We start from the raw sequence: 12,533 nt of genomic DNA, 5'->3' as shown, positions 1-12,533 counted from the left end.
TTAAAGTGTGGTCTCTGGACCCAAGAGGGTCCTAGAGACTTTTTTTTCACTTTGTTACTATTTGGACTGAGAAGTTCAAAACAATGCTGAGTAAAACTGCTGATGATGTAGCAAAAATTAATGCAGTGGCACCAAACTGTACCATGAGCATTGCACCTAATGCCTAATTTACCATCATACGCTTGTAGGAAAAAAATCACCAGTTTCCCTTAAGAATGTTCTTGATGTAAAAACTAACTATATTAAATCTCAACCCTTAAGTAAATAACTTTTTGACATTTGGTGTTAGGAAATGAGAAGTATGTTTGCTGCATACCAAGGTATAATGATTGTCTCAAGGAAAAGCCCCTGTGAGATTGTCCAAGTTGCAGGCTGAACTAGCCACTTTCTTTAGGAGAAACCATTTTTTAAAGGAATGACTGAAATAGAAATTGTGGTTATTTAGATTTGAATGTTCGGTAGACATTTTCTAGAAAATAAATGAAATGAGACTGTTATTTCAAGAAAAACAACTAACAGCATCTGTTGCCATTTACAAAATTTGAGTTTTCAAGTGAAAATTAGAATTTGACAGCTTTCCAATACTTGAAGACTTTGTGATAAGATCAGTGGTATGTTATTGAAATATATACACACATACATACACACAGAGATATTTCAGATGTTGATACATTTCATTTTATATATAATATTGATTAAAATGATATTATATATAAAATGAAAAGTGTCAACATCTGATAGAGCTGCATAACTCAGTGAACCAATATTTTCTAAGTGACCAATGCATGCTGTTGTACAACCATGCATGGGAAAAGATCCATCCAAACTATAAAATGGATCCAAAGATTTTAATATAACAGAGTATGGAAAATTCATTAATCTGGTTTAATCCACACTGAAGTTAACATTTAAGAAACTACCACTTGTCAAGTTTTGATGTGGTATCAAGGAAGAATATCCACAATTATCTGAAAAATATCTCCCTTTTCCAACCATATATTTGTATAAAGATGGGTTTTCTTTATATATGTAAACTAAAACAACGTAATGCAACATATTGAATGCAGCAAGCATATATGAGAATCCAGCTGTCTTTTATTAAGCATGACATAAAACAGATGTGCAAAAATGTCAAGCAATGACACTTTTCTCACTAATTTGTTTTGGAAAATATAGTTATTTCTTTAAACAGCTTTATTAAGGCATAATTGAAACACAATAAACTACCCAAGTTTAAGTGTACAATTTGATAAATTTTGACATAAAAACACATCTGTGACACCATCACCCCCGATCAAGATAATGAACATATCCATCACCGTCAAAAGTTTCCTTGTGGGGCTTCCCTGGTGGCGCAGCGGTTGACAGTCCACCTGCCGATGTGGGGGACATGGGTTCGTGCCCCGGTCCGGGAAGGTCCCACATGCCGCGGAGCGGCTGGGCCCGTGAGCCATGGCCGCTGAGCCTGCCTGTCTGGAGCCTGTGCTCCGCAACGGGAGAGGCCACAACAGTGAGAGGCCCGCGTACCGCAAAAAAAAAAAAAAAAAAAGTTTCCTTGTGTTCCTTTTTAATTCCTCCCTCCCTCCCTGTCTTGCCTCTTTCATTTCTAGGCAACCACTGATCTTCTGTCATTCTGTTTACATTTGCATTTTTCTAGAATTCTATATAAAAGGAATCAGAGTATGTACACTTTTTTTCTGCCTTGAGGTTCACCTGTGTTTTTGCATGTATCAAAAACTCATTCATTTTTAAAAAATTTATTGATTTATTTTATTATTTTTTTGTTTAACATCTCTATTGGAGTATAATTGCTTTACATTGTTGTGTTAGTTTCTGCTGTATAACAAAGTGAATCAGCTATACATATACATATATCCCCATATCTCCTCCCTCTTGCATCTCCCTCTACCCTCCCTGTCCCACCCCTCTAGGTGGTCACAAAGCACTGAGCTGATCTCCCTGTGCTGGTCAATTTTGTCAAAAGCTTTTGCTGTATCTATTGAGATGATCATATGGTTTTTATTCTTCAATTTGTTAATATGGTGTATCACATTGATTGATTTGCATATATTGAAGAATCCTTGCATCCCTGGGATAAATCCCACTTGACCATGGTGTATGATCCTTTTAATGTGTTGTTGGATTCTGTTTGGTAGGATTTTGTTGAGGATTTTTGCATCTATATTCATCAGTGATATTGGTCTGTAATTTTCTTTCTTTTGTTGTACCTTTGTCTGCTTTTGGTATCAGGGTGATGGTGGCCTCATAGAATGAGTTTGGGAGTTTTCCTTTCTCTGCAATTTTTTGGAAGAGTTTGAGAAGGATGGGTGTTAGCACTTCTCTAAATGTTTGATAGAAGTCACTTGTGAAGCCATCTGGTCCTGGACTTTTGTTTGTTGGAAGATTTTTAATCACAGTTTCAATTTCATTACTTGTAATTGGTCTGTTCATATTTTCTATTTCTTCCTGGTTCAGTCTTGGAAGGTTATACCTTTCTAAGAATTTGTCCATTTCTTCCAGGTTGTCCATTTTATTGGCATAGAGTTGCTTGTAGTAGTCTCTTAGAATGTTTTGTATTTCTGCGGTGTCTGTTGTAACTGCTCCTTTTTCATTTCTAATTTTATTGATTTGAGTCCTCTCCCTCTTTTTCTTGATGAGTCTAGCTAATGGTTTATCAATTTTGTTTATCTTCTCAAAGAACCAGCTTTTAGTTTTATTGATCTTTGCTATTGTTTTCTTTGTTTCTATTTCATTTATTTCTGCTCTGTCCTTTATGATTTCTTTCCTTCTGCTAACTTTGGGTTTTGTTTGTTCTTCTTTCTCTAGTACCTTTAGATGTAATGTTAGGTTTTTATTTGAGATTTTTCTTGTTTCTTGAGGTAGGCTTGTATAGCTATAAACATCCCTCTTAGAACTGCTTTTGCTGCATCCCATAGGTTTTGGATCATCGTGTTTTCATTGTCATTTGTCTAGATATTTTTTGATTTCCTCTTTGATTTCTTAAGTGATCTCTTGGTTATTTAGTAACATATTGTTTAGCTTCTATGTGTTTGTGTTTTTTACCTTTTTTCCCCTGTAATTGATTTCTAATCTCATAGCACTGTGGTCAGAAAATATGCTTGATATGATTTCAATTTTCTTATATTTACTGAGGCTTGATTTGTGACCCAAGACGTGATATATCCTGGAGAATGTTCCATGCTCACTTGAGAAGAAAGTGTAATCTGCTGTTTTTGGATAGAATGTCCTATAAATATCAATTAAATCTATCTGGTCTATTGTGTCATTAAAACTTGTGTTTCCTTATTAATTTTCTGTTTGACTTATCTGTCCATTGGTGTAAGTGAGGTGTTAAAGTCCCCCACTATTATTGTGTTACTGTCAATTTCCTCTTTTATAGCTGTTAGCATTTGCCTTATGTATTGAGGTGCTCCTATGTTGGGTGCACATATATTTATAATTGTTATATCTTCTTCTTGGATTGATCCCTTGATCATTACGTAGTGTTCTTCCTTGTCTCTTGTAACATTCTTTATTTTAAAGTCTATTTTATCTGATATGAGTATTGTTACTCCAGCTTTCTTTTGATTTCCATTTGCATGGAATATCTTTTTCCATCTCCTCACTTTCAGTCTGTATGTGTCCTTAGGTCTGAAGTGGGTCTCTTGTAGACCGCATATATATGGATCTTGTTTTTGTATCCATTCAGCAAGCCTGTGCCTTTTGGTTGGAGCATTTAATCCATTCACGTTTAAGGTAATTATCGATATGTATGTTCCTGTTACCATTTTTTAAATTGTTTTGAGTTTGTTTTTGTAGGTCCTTTTCTTCTCTTGTGTTTCCCACTTAAAGAAGTTCCTTTAGCATTTGTTGTAGAGCTGGTTTGGTGGTGCTGAATTCTCTTGCTTTTGCTTGTCTGTAAAGCTTTTGATTTCTCCATCAAATCTGAATGACATCCTTGATGGGTAGAATAATCTTGGTTGTAGGTTCTTCCCTTTCATCACTTTAAGTATATCATGCCACTCCCTTCTGGCTTGTAGTGTTTCTGCTGAGAAATCAGTTGTTAAACTTTATGGGAGTTCCCTTGTATGTTATTTGTCATATTTCCCTCGCTGCTTTCAATAATTTTTCATTGTCTTTAATTTTTGCCAATTTGATTACTATGTGTGTTGGCTTGTTTCTCCTTGGGTTTATCCTGTATGGGACTCTCTGTGCTTCCTGGACTTGGGTGGCTATTTCCTTTTCCATGTTAGGGAAGTTTTTGACTATAATCTCTTCAAATATTTTCTCAGGTCCTTTCTCTCTCTCTTCTCCTTCTGGGACCCCTATAATGTGAATGTTGTTGCATTTAATGTTGTCCCAGAGGTCTCTTAGGCTGTCCTCATTTCTTTTCATTCTTTTTTTTTTATTCTGTTCCGCAGCAGTGAATTCCACCATTCTGTCTTCCAGGTCACTTATCCATTCTTCTGCCTCAGTTATTCTGTTATTGATTCCTTCTAGTATATTTTTCATATCAGTTATTGTATTGTTAATCTCTGTTTGTTTATTCTTTAATTCTTCTAGATCTTTGTTAAACATTTCTTGCATCTTCTCAATCTTTGCCTCCATTCTTTTTCCGAGGTCCTGGATCATCTTCACTATCATTATTCTGAATTCTTTTTCTGGAAGACTGCCTATCTCCATTTCATTTAGTTGCTTTTCTGGGGTTTTATCTTGTTCTTTCATGTGGTACATAGCTCTCTGCCTTTCGTCTTGTCTATCTTTCTTTGAATGTGGTTTTTGTTCCACAGGCTGCAGGATTGTAGCTCTTCTTGCTTCTGCTGTCTGCCCTCTGGTGGATGAGGCTATCTAAAAGGCTTGTGGAAGTTTCCTGATGGGAAGGACTGGTGGAAGGTAGAGCTGGCTGTTGCCCTGGTGAGCAGAGCTCGGTTTCTCTGTTTTTAACATTTTGAGGAACTACTAAATTTTTTTCCATAGTGGCTATGCCATTTTACATTCCCACCATTAGTGTCTGAGGTTTTTAATTTCTCCATATTCTCACCAACACTTGTTCTTATCAGTTTTTTTATTATAGCATCCTAGTGCATGTAAAGTTGTATCTCATATTTTTGATTTGCATTTTCATAACGATTGATATTGAGCATTTTTCATTGCTTCCTGGTTATTTTTTTTATCTCCTTGTGAAGTACCTGTTCAGATATTTTTCCCTTTTTAAAAATTTCACTGTTTTTCATCGTTAATTATAAGAGAGATGAAAATCAAAACTGCCATGTGGTATCACCTAACACTAGCCAGAATGACCATCATTAAAAAGTCTACAAATAACAAATGTGGGAGATAGTGTGGAGGAAAGGGAACCTTCCCGCAGTGTTGATGGGAATGTAAATTGGTGCAGCCATTATAGAAAACAGTATGAAGGTTTCTTAAAAAACTAAAAATAGAGTTACCATACTATCCAGCAACCCCACTTCTGGGCATATACTTGGAGAAAACTCTAATTCTAAAAGATACATGCACCCCAATATTCATAGCAGCACTATTCACAATAACCAAGACATGGAGGCAACCTAAATGTCCATTGACAGAGGAATAGATAAAGAATATGTGGTACATATATACAATGGAATACAACTCAGCTATAAAAAGAATGAAATAGTGCCATTTGCAGCAACATGGGTGTACCTAGAGATTATCATACTAAGTGAAGTAAGTCAGAAAAAGGCAAATACCATATGATATCACTCATATGGAGAATCTAAAATATAGTACAAATGTACTTATTTACAAAACAGAAATAGACTCACAGACTTAGAAAACAAACTTATGGTTACCAAAGGGGAAAGGGGGTAGAGGAGGGATAAATTAGTAGTTTGGGATTAGCAGATAAAAGCTACCATGCATAAAACAGATAAACAACAAGGTCCTACTCTATAGCATAGGGAAATTTATTCAACATCCTGTAATAAAATATAATGGAAAAGAAAAAAAATTCTGAGTTTTTAAAATAAGTTCTTTGTTAGGTATTTGTATTGCAATTATTTTCTCCCAGTGTGTAGCTTGCTTTTTTATTTTTTAATGTCTTTCAAAGAAGAGAAAAATTTAATTTTGATGCAAATTTAATTTATGAATTTTTTTCTATTATTGTTTGGTTTTGGTGTCCTGTCTATAAAATCTTTTCCTTTTCTAAGATTGTGAAAATTTTCTTACATGTTTTCTTTCAGAAGTTTTAGAGTTTTAACTTCTATGCATGGTTCTATAATGTATTTTAAGTTAATTTTTCTATACGGTATGAGTTAAAAGTTGAGATTTTTTCCCCCTTATGATATCTAGTTGTTCCAACACCACCTGTTATCATTTCTCACTGAATTTCCTTGATGACTTAGTCAAAATCAATTGGCCATATATGTCTATTTCCAGACTATACTGATTGGTCTGTATTGATCTACATGTCTAGCATTTCACCAACAACATATTGTCTTGATTTCTATAGCTTTATACTAGGTCATGAAATCAAGTAGTGTAAGCCTTCAAATTTTGATCTTCTTTGCAAGATTGCTCTGGCTATTCTATACCTACCATTTCTATATAGATTTTAGAATCAGCTTATTAATTACTACAAAAAAAGCCTGTTGGGATTCTGATTGACATTGCTTTCAATCTATAGATCAGTTTGGGGAGAAATGACACCTTAATAAAATCAAGTCTTCTAATTTATGAATGTAAGATTACTCTCCAATTATTTCAGTCTTTAATTTCTCAGGTTTCATCAGAGATAATGTGTGTTTTTCATTACATTTATCCTTAAGTATTTTAGCATTGTTTGTTATTATAAATGGTTTTGTTTTTAAATGTATTTTCCAGGTTTTTGTTGCTGGTATAAATAAACACATTTGATTTTAGTGTATTGACCTTGTACCCTACAACATTACTAAATTCACTGAATTGTTTGAACATTTTCTATATATTTATTAGAATTTTATACATACACATGTTGTCTGTGAATAAAGACAGTTATACTTCTTTCTTTCCAGACTTTTTGCCTTTTATTTTCTTCTGTTGCCTTATTGAACTGGTTAGAACTTCCAGTCTAATGCTGAATAGAGTAAAAGATAAGGCAGCTTTGCTTCATTCCTGATCTTTTAGGAGGAAAAAATTAATTCTTTCACCATTAAATATCATGTTACATGTAGATTTTTCATAGCTGCCCTTTATCAGATGAAGATATTCTTTTCTATTTCTATTTTGTTTAGAATTTTTAATCACAAGGTCATGTTGAAATCTGTAAAAAGCTCTTTCTGCATCTATTGAGATGGTCATATGATTTAGCTCTGTTGTTAACATAGTCAATGAAATTTGATTTTTACATACATGTTTATGAGGGATATTGATCTTTGGTTTTCTTCTAATGCCCTTGTCAGATTTTGGTATCTGCTGGCCATATAATATAGATCAGGAGTGTTCTTTTCTCCTGTTTCCTGAGTGTGTATAAGATTGTTATTATTTCCTGCTTAAATGTTAGAATTCACCAGTATGGCAGGTTGGAATCTCTGTAAGCAAAGCCGAGATGGAGTTTGAGGATGGAAGATGTTTTCCTGTGATCAACACTTCTATTGGAAGAGGGAAGAGTATTGGGTAAAGCTAGAAGTTAAATTTTAGTGAAGGCCCAACAAGCCTTGGCTAACCTGGCAGGCAGGGGACTTTGGAGCCAGTGTTGCTCTTTAAGGCTTTAGGCCAAATATTTTCACTTTTCCTTGCAGTTTGCTTCAAGAAGGTCATGACAATGGATGGGGCAGTGCTCTGCAGACCAGGTGGGCCCCATCAGTGCCAGCCTACTCAGTGTCTGCATTCTAATCTGTGTCCCTCCACTTTCTGAGATGACCAGTGTCCATGACCGTTCTGCTTCCTGCACCCCAGTCCAGGAAGTGCTGGGCCGGTTGTGGGGCTCACCTCCTTTGCTTTCCTTTACCCTGGGATCATAGTTCTGCATTCCTGTAGTCAAAGAAATTCGGTGTTTTGTATACCTTTTCCAGTTTTATAGCTGTTTTCAACAGGAGGGCTGTTTCAAGACCAATTACTCCAATAGTTTGGGAAGAAAAAAAATTCTTAGCTTAGATTTGACAGCCAGTTACAGAGACATATATTTTTATTATCTTTGTTAGGAATTTATTTTTAACACAACATTATCAATTTAAGATATATTTTTTCTTAGCTGACTACAAAAGCTTAACAAACTTGGAAATAACAAAAGGCAGCAATAAACGCAGATCACGGCTCAGAATGTTTTGCTAATGCAGGTCTCTTTTCAGATGTTCACTCCTCCCCTTACCATCACAATAATACCATTTTTAAAAAAGTGAAATGAATCACATACACCAGTTTCATGGAAGATTTCCTGACTGTTCAGCCAAAACAGAAGAGCTCCACGATATCTTCCCTCACAAGCCAGTTCTGCTCACAAACCTGAGTGACATTTCCACATTTGCATAGCGGGGTTCTGGTGGCCCACACTTTGGACTCTCAGGATTCTTTGTACCTACACATTCTCGGGGGCTGGAAAGTCAAATTTGAGAAGTTTTTAAGGTTCATGTTTTTCAAGAAGGAGTATTTGGGATAAAAATTGGTTAGCTAGAATGAAAGGAAGCAGGAGATGGTATAGAGAAGGGAGGAGCTTTTGACATATTTCATTTTCATTTTCGTACATTGCTAGGTATACAGTAGGCACTCATATAGACAATAGACACTTGATTATTGGTTGATGTGGAATTTCAACATTCAGTATAACCGATACTTTTCCTTTATTAGCAGTCAGCTCAATTTTCAGCCCTACGTTTCCCTGTGGAAGGAATCATTGCTTTATTTTGGCACTTTTGAAATAATGGCAGAAATTTTGAATGCAGTAGCAATAGCAATGGAATAGAAAAGAATTAACAGCAAGTGAAATTTCTAGTGTGGGTGCTAAAAACTAATGGAATGCTGTATTATTCTGTGTTCTGCTCTAGAGAACTTGCGATATTCTTCTCTAGTTAAATTTGACTCTATAACTTGTAGAAATGTGAAGAATAAAAAGTTTGGAAGCCATTTGTGTTCAAATAGAGTGCAATTAAAAAGTCCCAAGCAAGCATTATAAGCTCATAAACAAGAGAGCTAGCAAGAAGAAAAAATTCAAGAAGCCAATGCAGAAGCAAGTTATAACTTGCCAGATATGAGAGAGGCAATAGAACATTAAAAAGAGGTGAAAAAAAAAAAAAGAACAGTGTGACCACTAATTAGAAAATGGAAAAAGATAATTAGGGGGCCCAAAGAAGGCTGAATTATTAAAAATGCTTCTTCAGTTTCAACAAAGAAATTCCAAGCAGTGACAAGCTTTTAAACTTACAATGAGGATTGATGAATAGAAAATAATTGGTATCAGGATATTTCAGGGAACAAAGAAATAAGTGAGTCCAAGCTACAATATTAAAGCAAACTACTGTGCTAAAAGATTTCTGCTAAAGGTAGAAGATGTCACTGTGCTCTCTGCCCTCCTTTGTGCTTCCACAGCTATTTTGATTCTTGGGTTCTGGGTGGTCAAACCTCTGGTAAATGTTTCTCTGGAAGACGTTGTTTTTTGCTGGTTGTTGGGTCGCTGCCATCTGCCATAACCACATCCTCAAAAAATACACAAGCAAACAGATTCCTTATGAATCTTCATTTTCAAGATGCTTCTGACTGATTTAATCCATAGTTTGCAATGATCTTGAATGAGGTCTGATTATTACTGGTATAATGAGCACTGAAACAAGACCACAAAGCAAAAGAGAATGTCTTTTGGCTAGAATTGGTTAAAGAAACATGAAAAATGCAAACTGTTCCTGACAATAAAAATAGTTACCATGTCTTATGTGCCTAGCACTGACAGGCACTACACACGTAATGTCTGATTTAATCCTCACAACAATCTTATGAAGTTTGTGTAATGATTCTTATTTTACAGATGAGAAAACTGCAGTTCAGACAGATTCGATAACTTGCTCAAGACCTCCTAGCTGATAAATAGCAGGACTGGACTTGATCCAACTGCTTCTGACACCAAACCCCACCCTCTTACGTGACACAATGTTCCCATTATTTGCGAGTCCCTTTACAACCTTCAGTGCCTTCACATAAGAAATGACAGCTAGCAAAATCTGATAACACTTTGAAAAAAGCTGCTATAATAAGAGAGGAAAAAAAAGAGAGTGGGAGTGAATCTTAAATCTTAGGTTAGATTCTAAAGTCCATGAGAAAAAAGAAAATACCTTATACACAAAATTAACTTTGAGTGGTTATGATGGATTAAGCATGCTCTACCCTATCTCCCTGATTGCAGCTTTGGACAGAATATATAAAACTATCTGAGAACACTGAAGAGTAAATAATAGCAGGCATACTGGGGAGAAAAATTAAATCTTGAAGAATGACTGGTACAGGGTAGACTTCCCTTTCTTTCTTTCTTTCTTTCTTTCTTCTTTCTTTCTTTCTTTCTCTTTCTTTCTTTTTTTTTCTTTCCTCTCTTTCATCCACCATACCTTCCAGTTTACACTTGAAAGCAGCCTGAATCCTAGAATTGTGCAGAGAGTGTAGACAAAAAAAAAAAAAAAAGCTGAGAAAAGCCCTCACTTTTTGGCTAGAGGACCAGGAAGTGGAACCCTTGCATGTCAAAGCATGGGGAAGAAATACTCCTTCCCTTTATTTTCCTCTCTTTTTACTCTCTCAATCCTACTCTGAGGCAAACCCCCATCAGGAAGCTATATTTCTGTCATGGTAGCAGAGACTGTACCCAAATCACTGAGACAGTTAAATCTCAGGTCTAAAATATGGACACCCAAATCTCTGAGAGCATACCTTTCTCTCTGACAAGTGGACTTTGTGGTCTCTCACTCCTATGCCCTTAAGGTGGACAGTGCAGGGAGAATACAAATCCAGTTTTCTACTACAGGACCAGGAAAAGGGACCCCTTGGAGCTAGAGAGCGTGTGATATCCCAGAAAGAAAGGAACTGAACAAAGAGACCCCCTTGCTTGTGTATCAAATCCTGGACTCATCACTGAATTGCACATGCATGTAATGGATCTGAAGCAACATACCAAAGGCTTGCAGAGCTTGTAAACCACCTCTGAGTCCCGACCTGAGTGATGCTCACATGTTGCAGACTCAAATAGTACAGCAAAGGCTTTGAACACTAAACTGACGTTGAAGCCACAACACATAAAGGTGTATCAGGAGTTCACTCTGAATCTAAACAGATTGATTGTTTGCTAAAACAAAAACATCAACATTCTCTATAGGATTTAAACAGGACCCAAAGACTCAATAGAAAATATTCAAAGTGTTCAGGGTATATTCTGATATTATGCAACATACAAAGAAGCAGGAAAAAAATCTCAACAATTCTCATGAGAAAATACAGTAAACACATTCCAACCCCAAAATGACTCAGATGTTGGAACTATCAGATAAAGATTTTAAAGTAGTTATTAAATCTATGCTGTATGAAGTAAAGGCAAACACTCTTGAAATGAGGTGAAAGAATGAAGTTTTCAGCAAATAAATAAAACTATAAGAAAAAAATCAAATGAATATTTTAGACCTCAAATCTGATAATAACTGAAATAAAAAGCCCCATGGAATGGTTCAATAGCAGAATGGAGATAACAGAGGAGGCAAAGAACTTGAAAATAGATAAATAGAAATTATCCAAGGGAAACTGTAAAATACTTGAACATATCAAGATCTGTGGGATGCAACTAAGGCAGTGTTTATAGGAAAATTAATACGTGAAATAAAAATATTAAATTTAAAACATTACAATGTATTAGTAAAGAAGAATGGCCTCAGGTAAAGATCTAATATTGTACCTTAAGAAGCTAGAAAAAAGAAGAGTAAATTAAACCCAAAGCAAGCAGAATGAAGGAAACAATAAACAGCAGATACTAATGGAAATGAAAACAGAAAAACAACAGAGAAAATCAGTGGGATCAAAAGCTGGTTCTTTGAAAAGATGAATAAAATCTAGACTGAGTTGTGAGAGAGACACACACACACATGAATTACCGATATCAGGAACAAAAGAGGGGATATCGTGAAAGATCCCACAGCATTACAAATATGACAAGAGAATACTGTAAATAATTCTACGCCTATAAATTCAACAACTTGGATGAAATGGACCAATTCTTTGAAAGACACAAATTGCCAAAACTTACACAAGAAGAAATAGATAACCTGAGTAGTTTCACATATATTAAAGAAATAAAATTCAAGTTAAAAACCTGCCAACAAGGAAAACTTCAAGCCTAGGTGACTTCACTGGTGAATTCTGCCAAATATTTGAGGAAGAAATAATACCAATTTTACACTATCTCTATTCATTCCATGAGGCCAACATAATTTGCATGCAAAACTAGGGGCGTTAAAAAGAAAAGAGGAGGAAGGAGGAGGAGAAAACTTTAGCTCAATGTCTCTTGTGAACACAGGCACAAAAATCCCCAACAAAATATTGATGATTCAAATCCA

Source organism: Hyperoodon ampullatus (assembly GCF_949752795.1).
Source record: "Hyperoodon ampullatus genome assembly, chromosome: 1".
NCBI classification, from domain to species: domain Eukaryota; kingdom Metazoa; phylum Chordata; class Mammalia; order Artiodactyla; family Ziphiidae; genus Hyperoodon; species Hyperoodon ampullatus.
The sequence above is the reverse complement of the archived record's forward strand: the minus strand, read 5'-3'. Positions refer to the sequence as shown.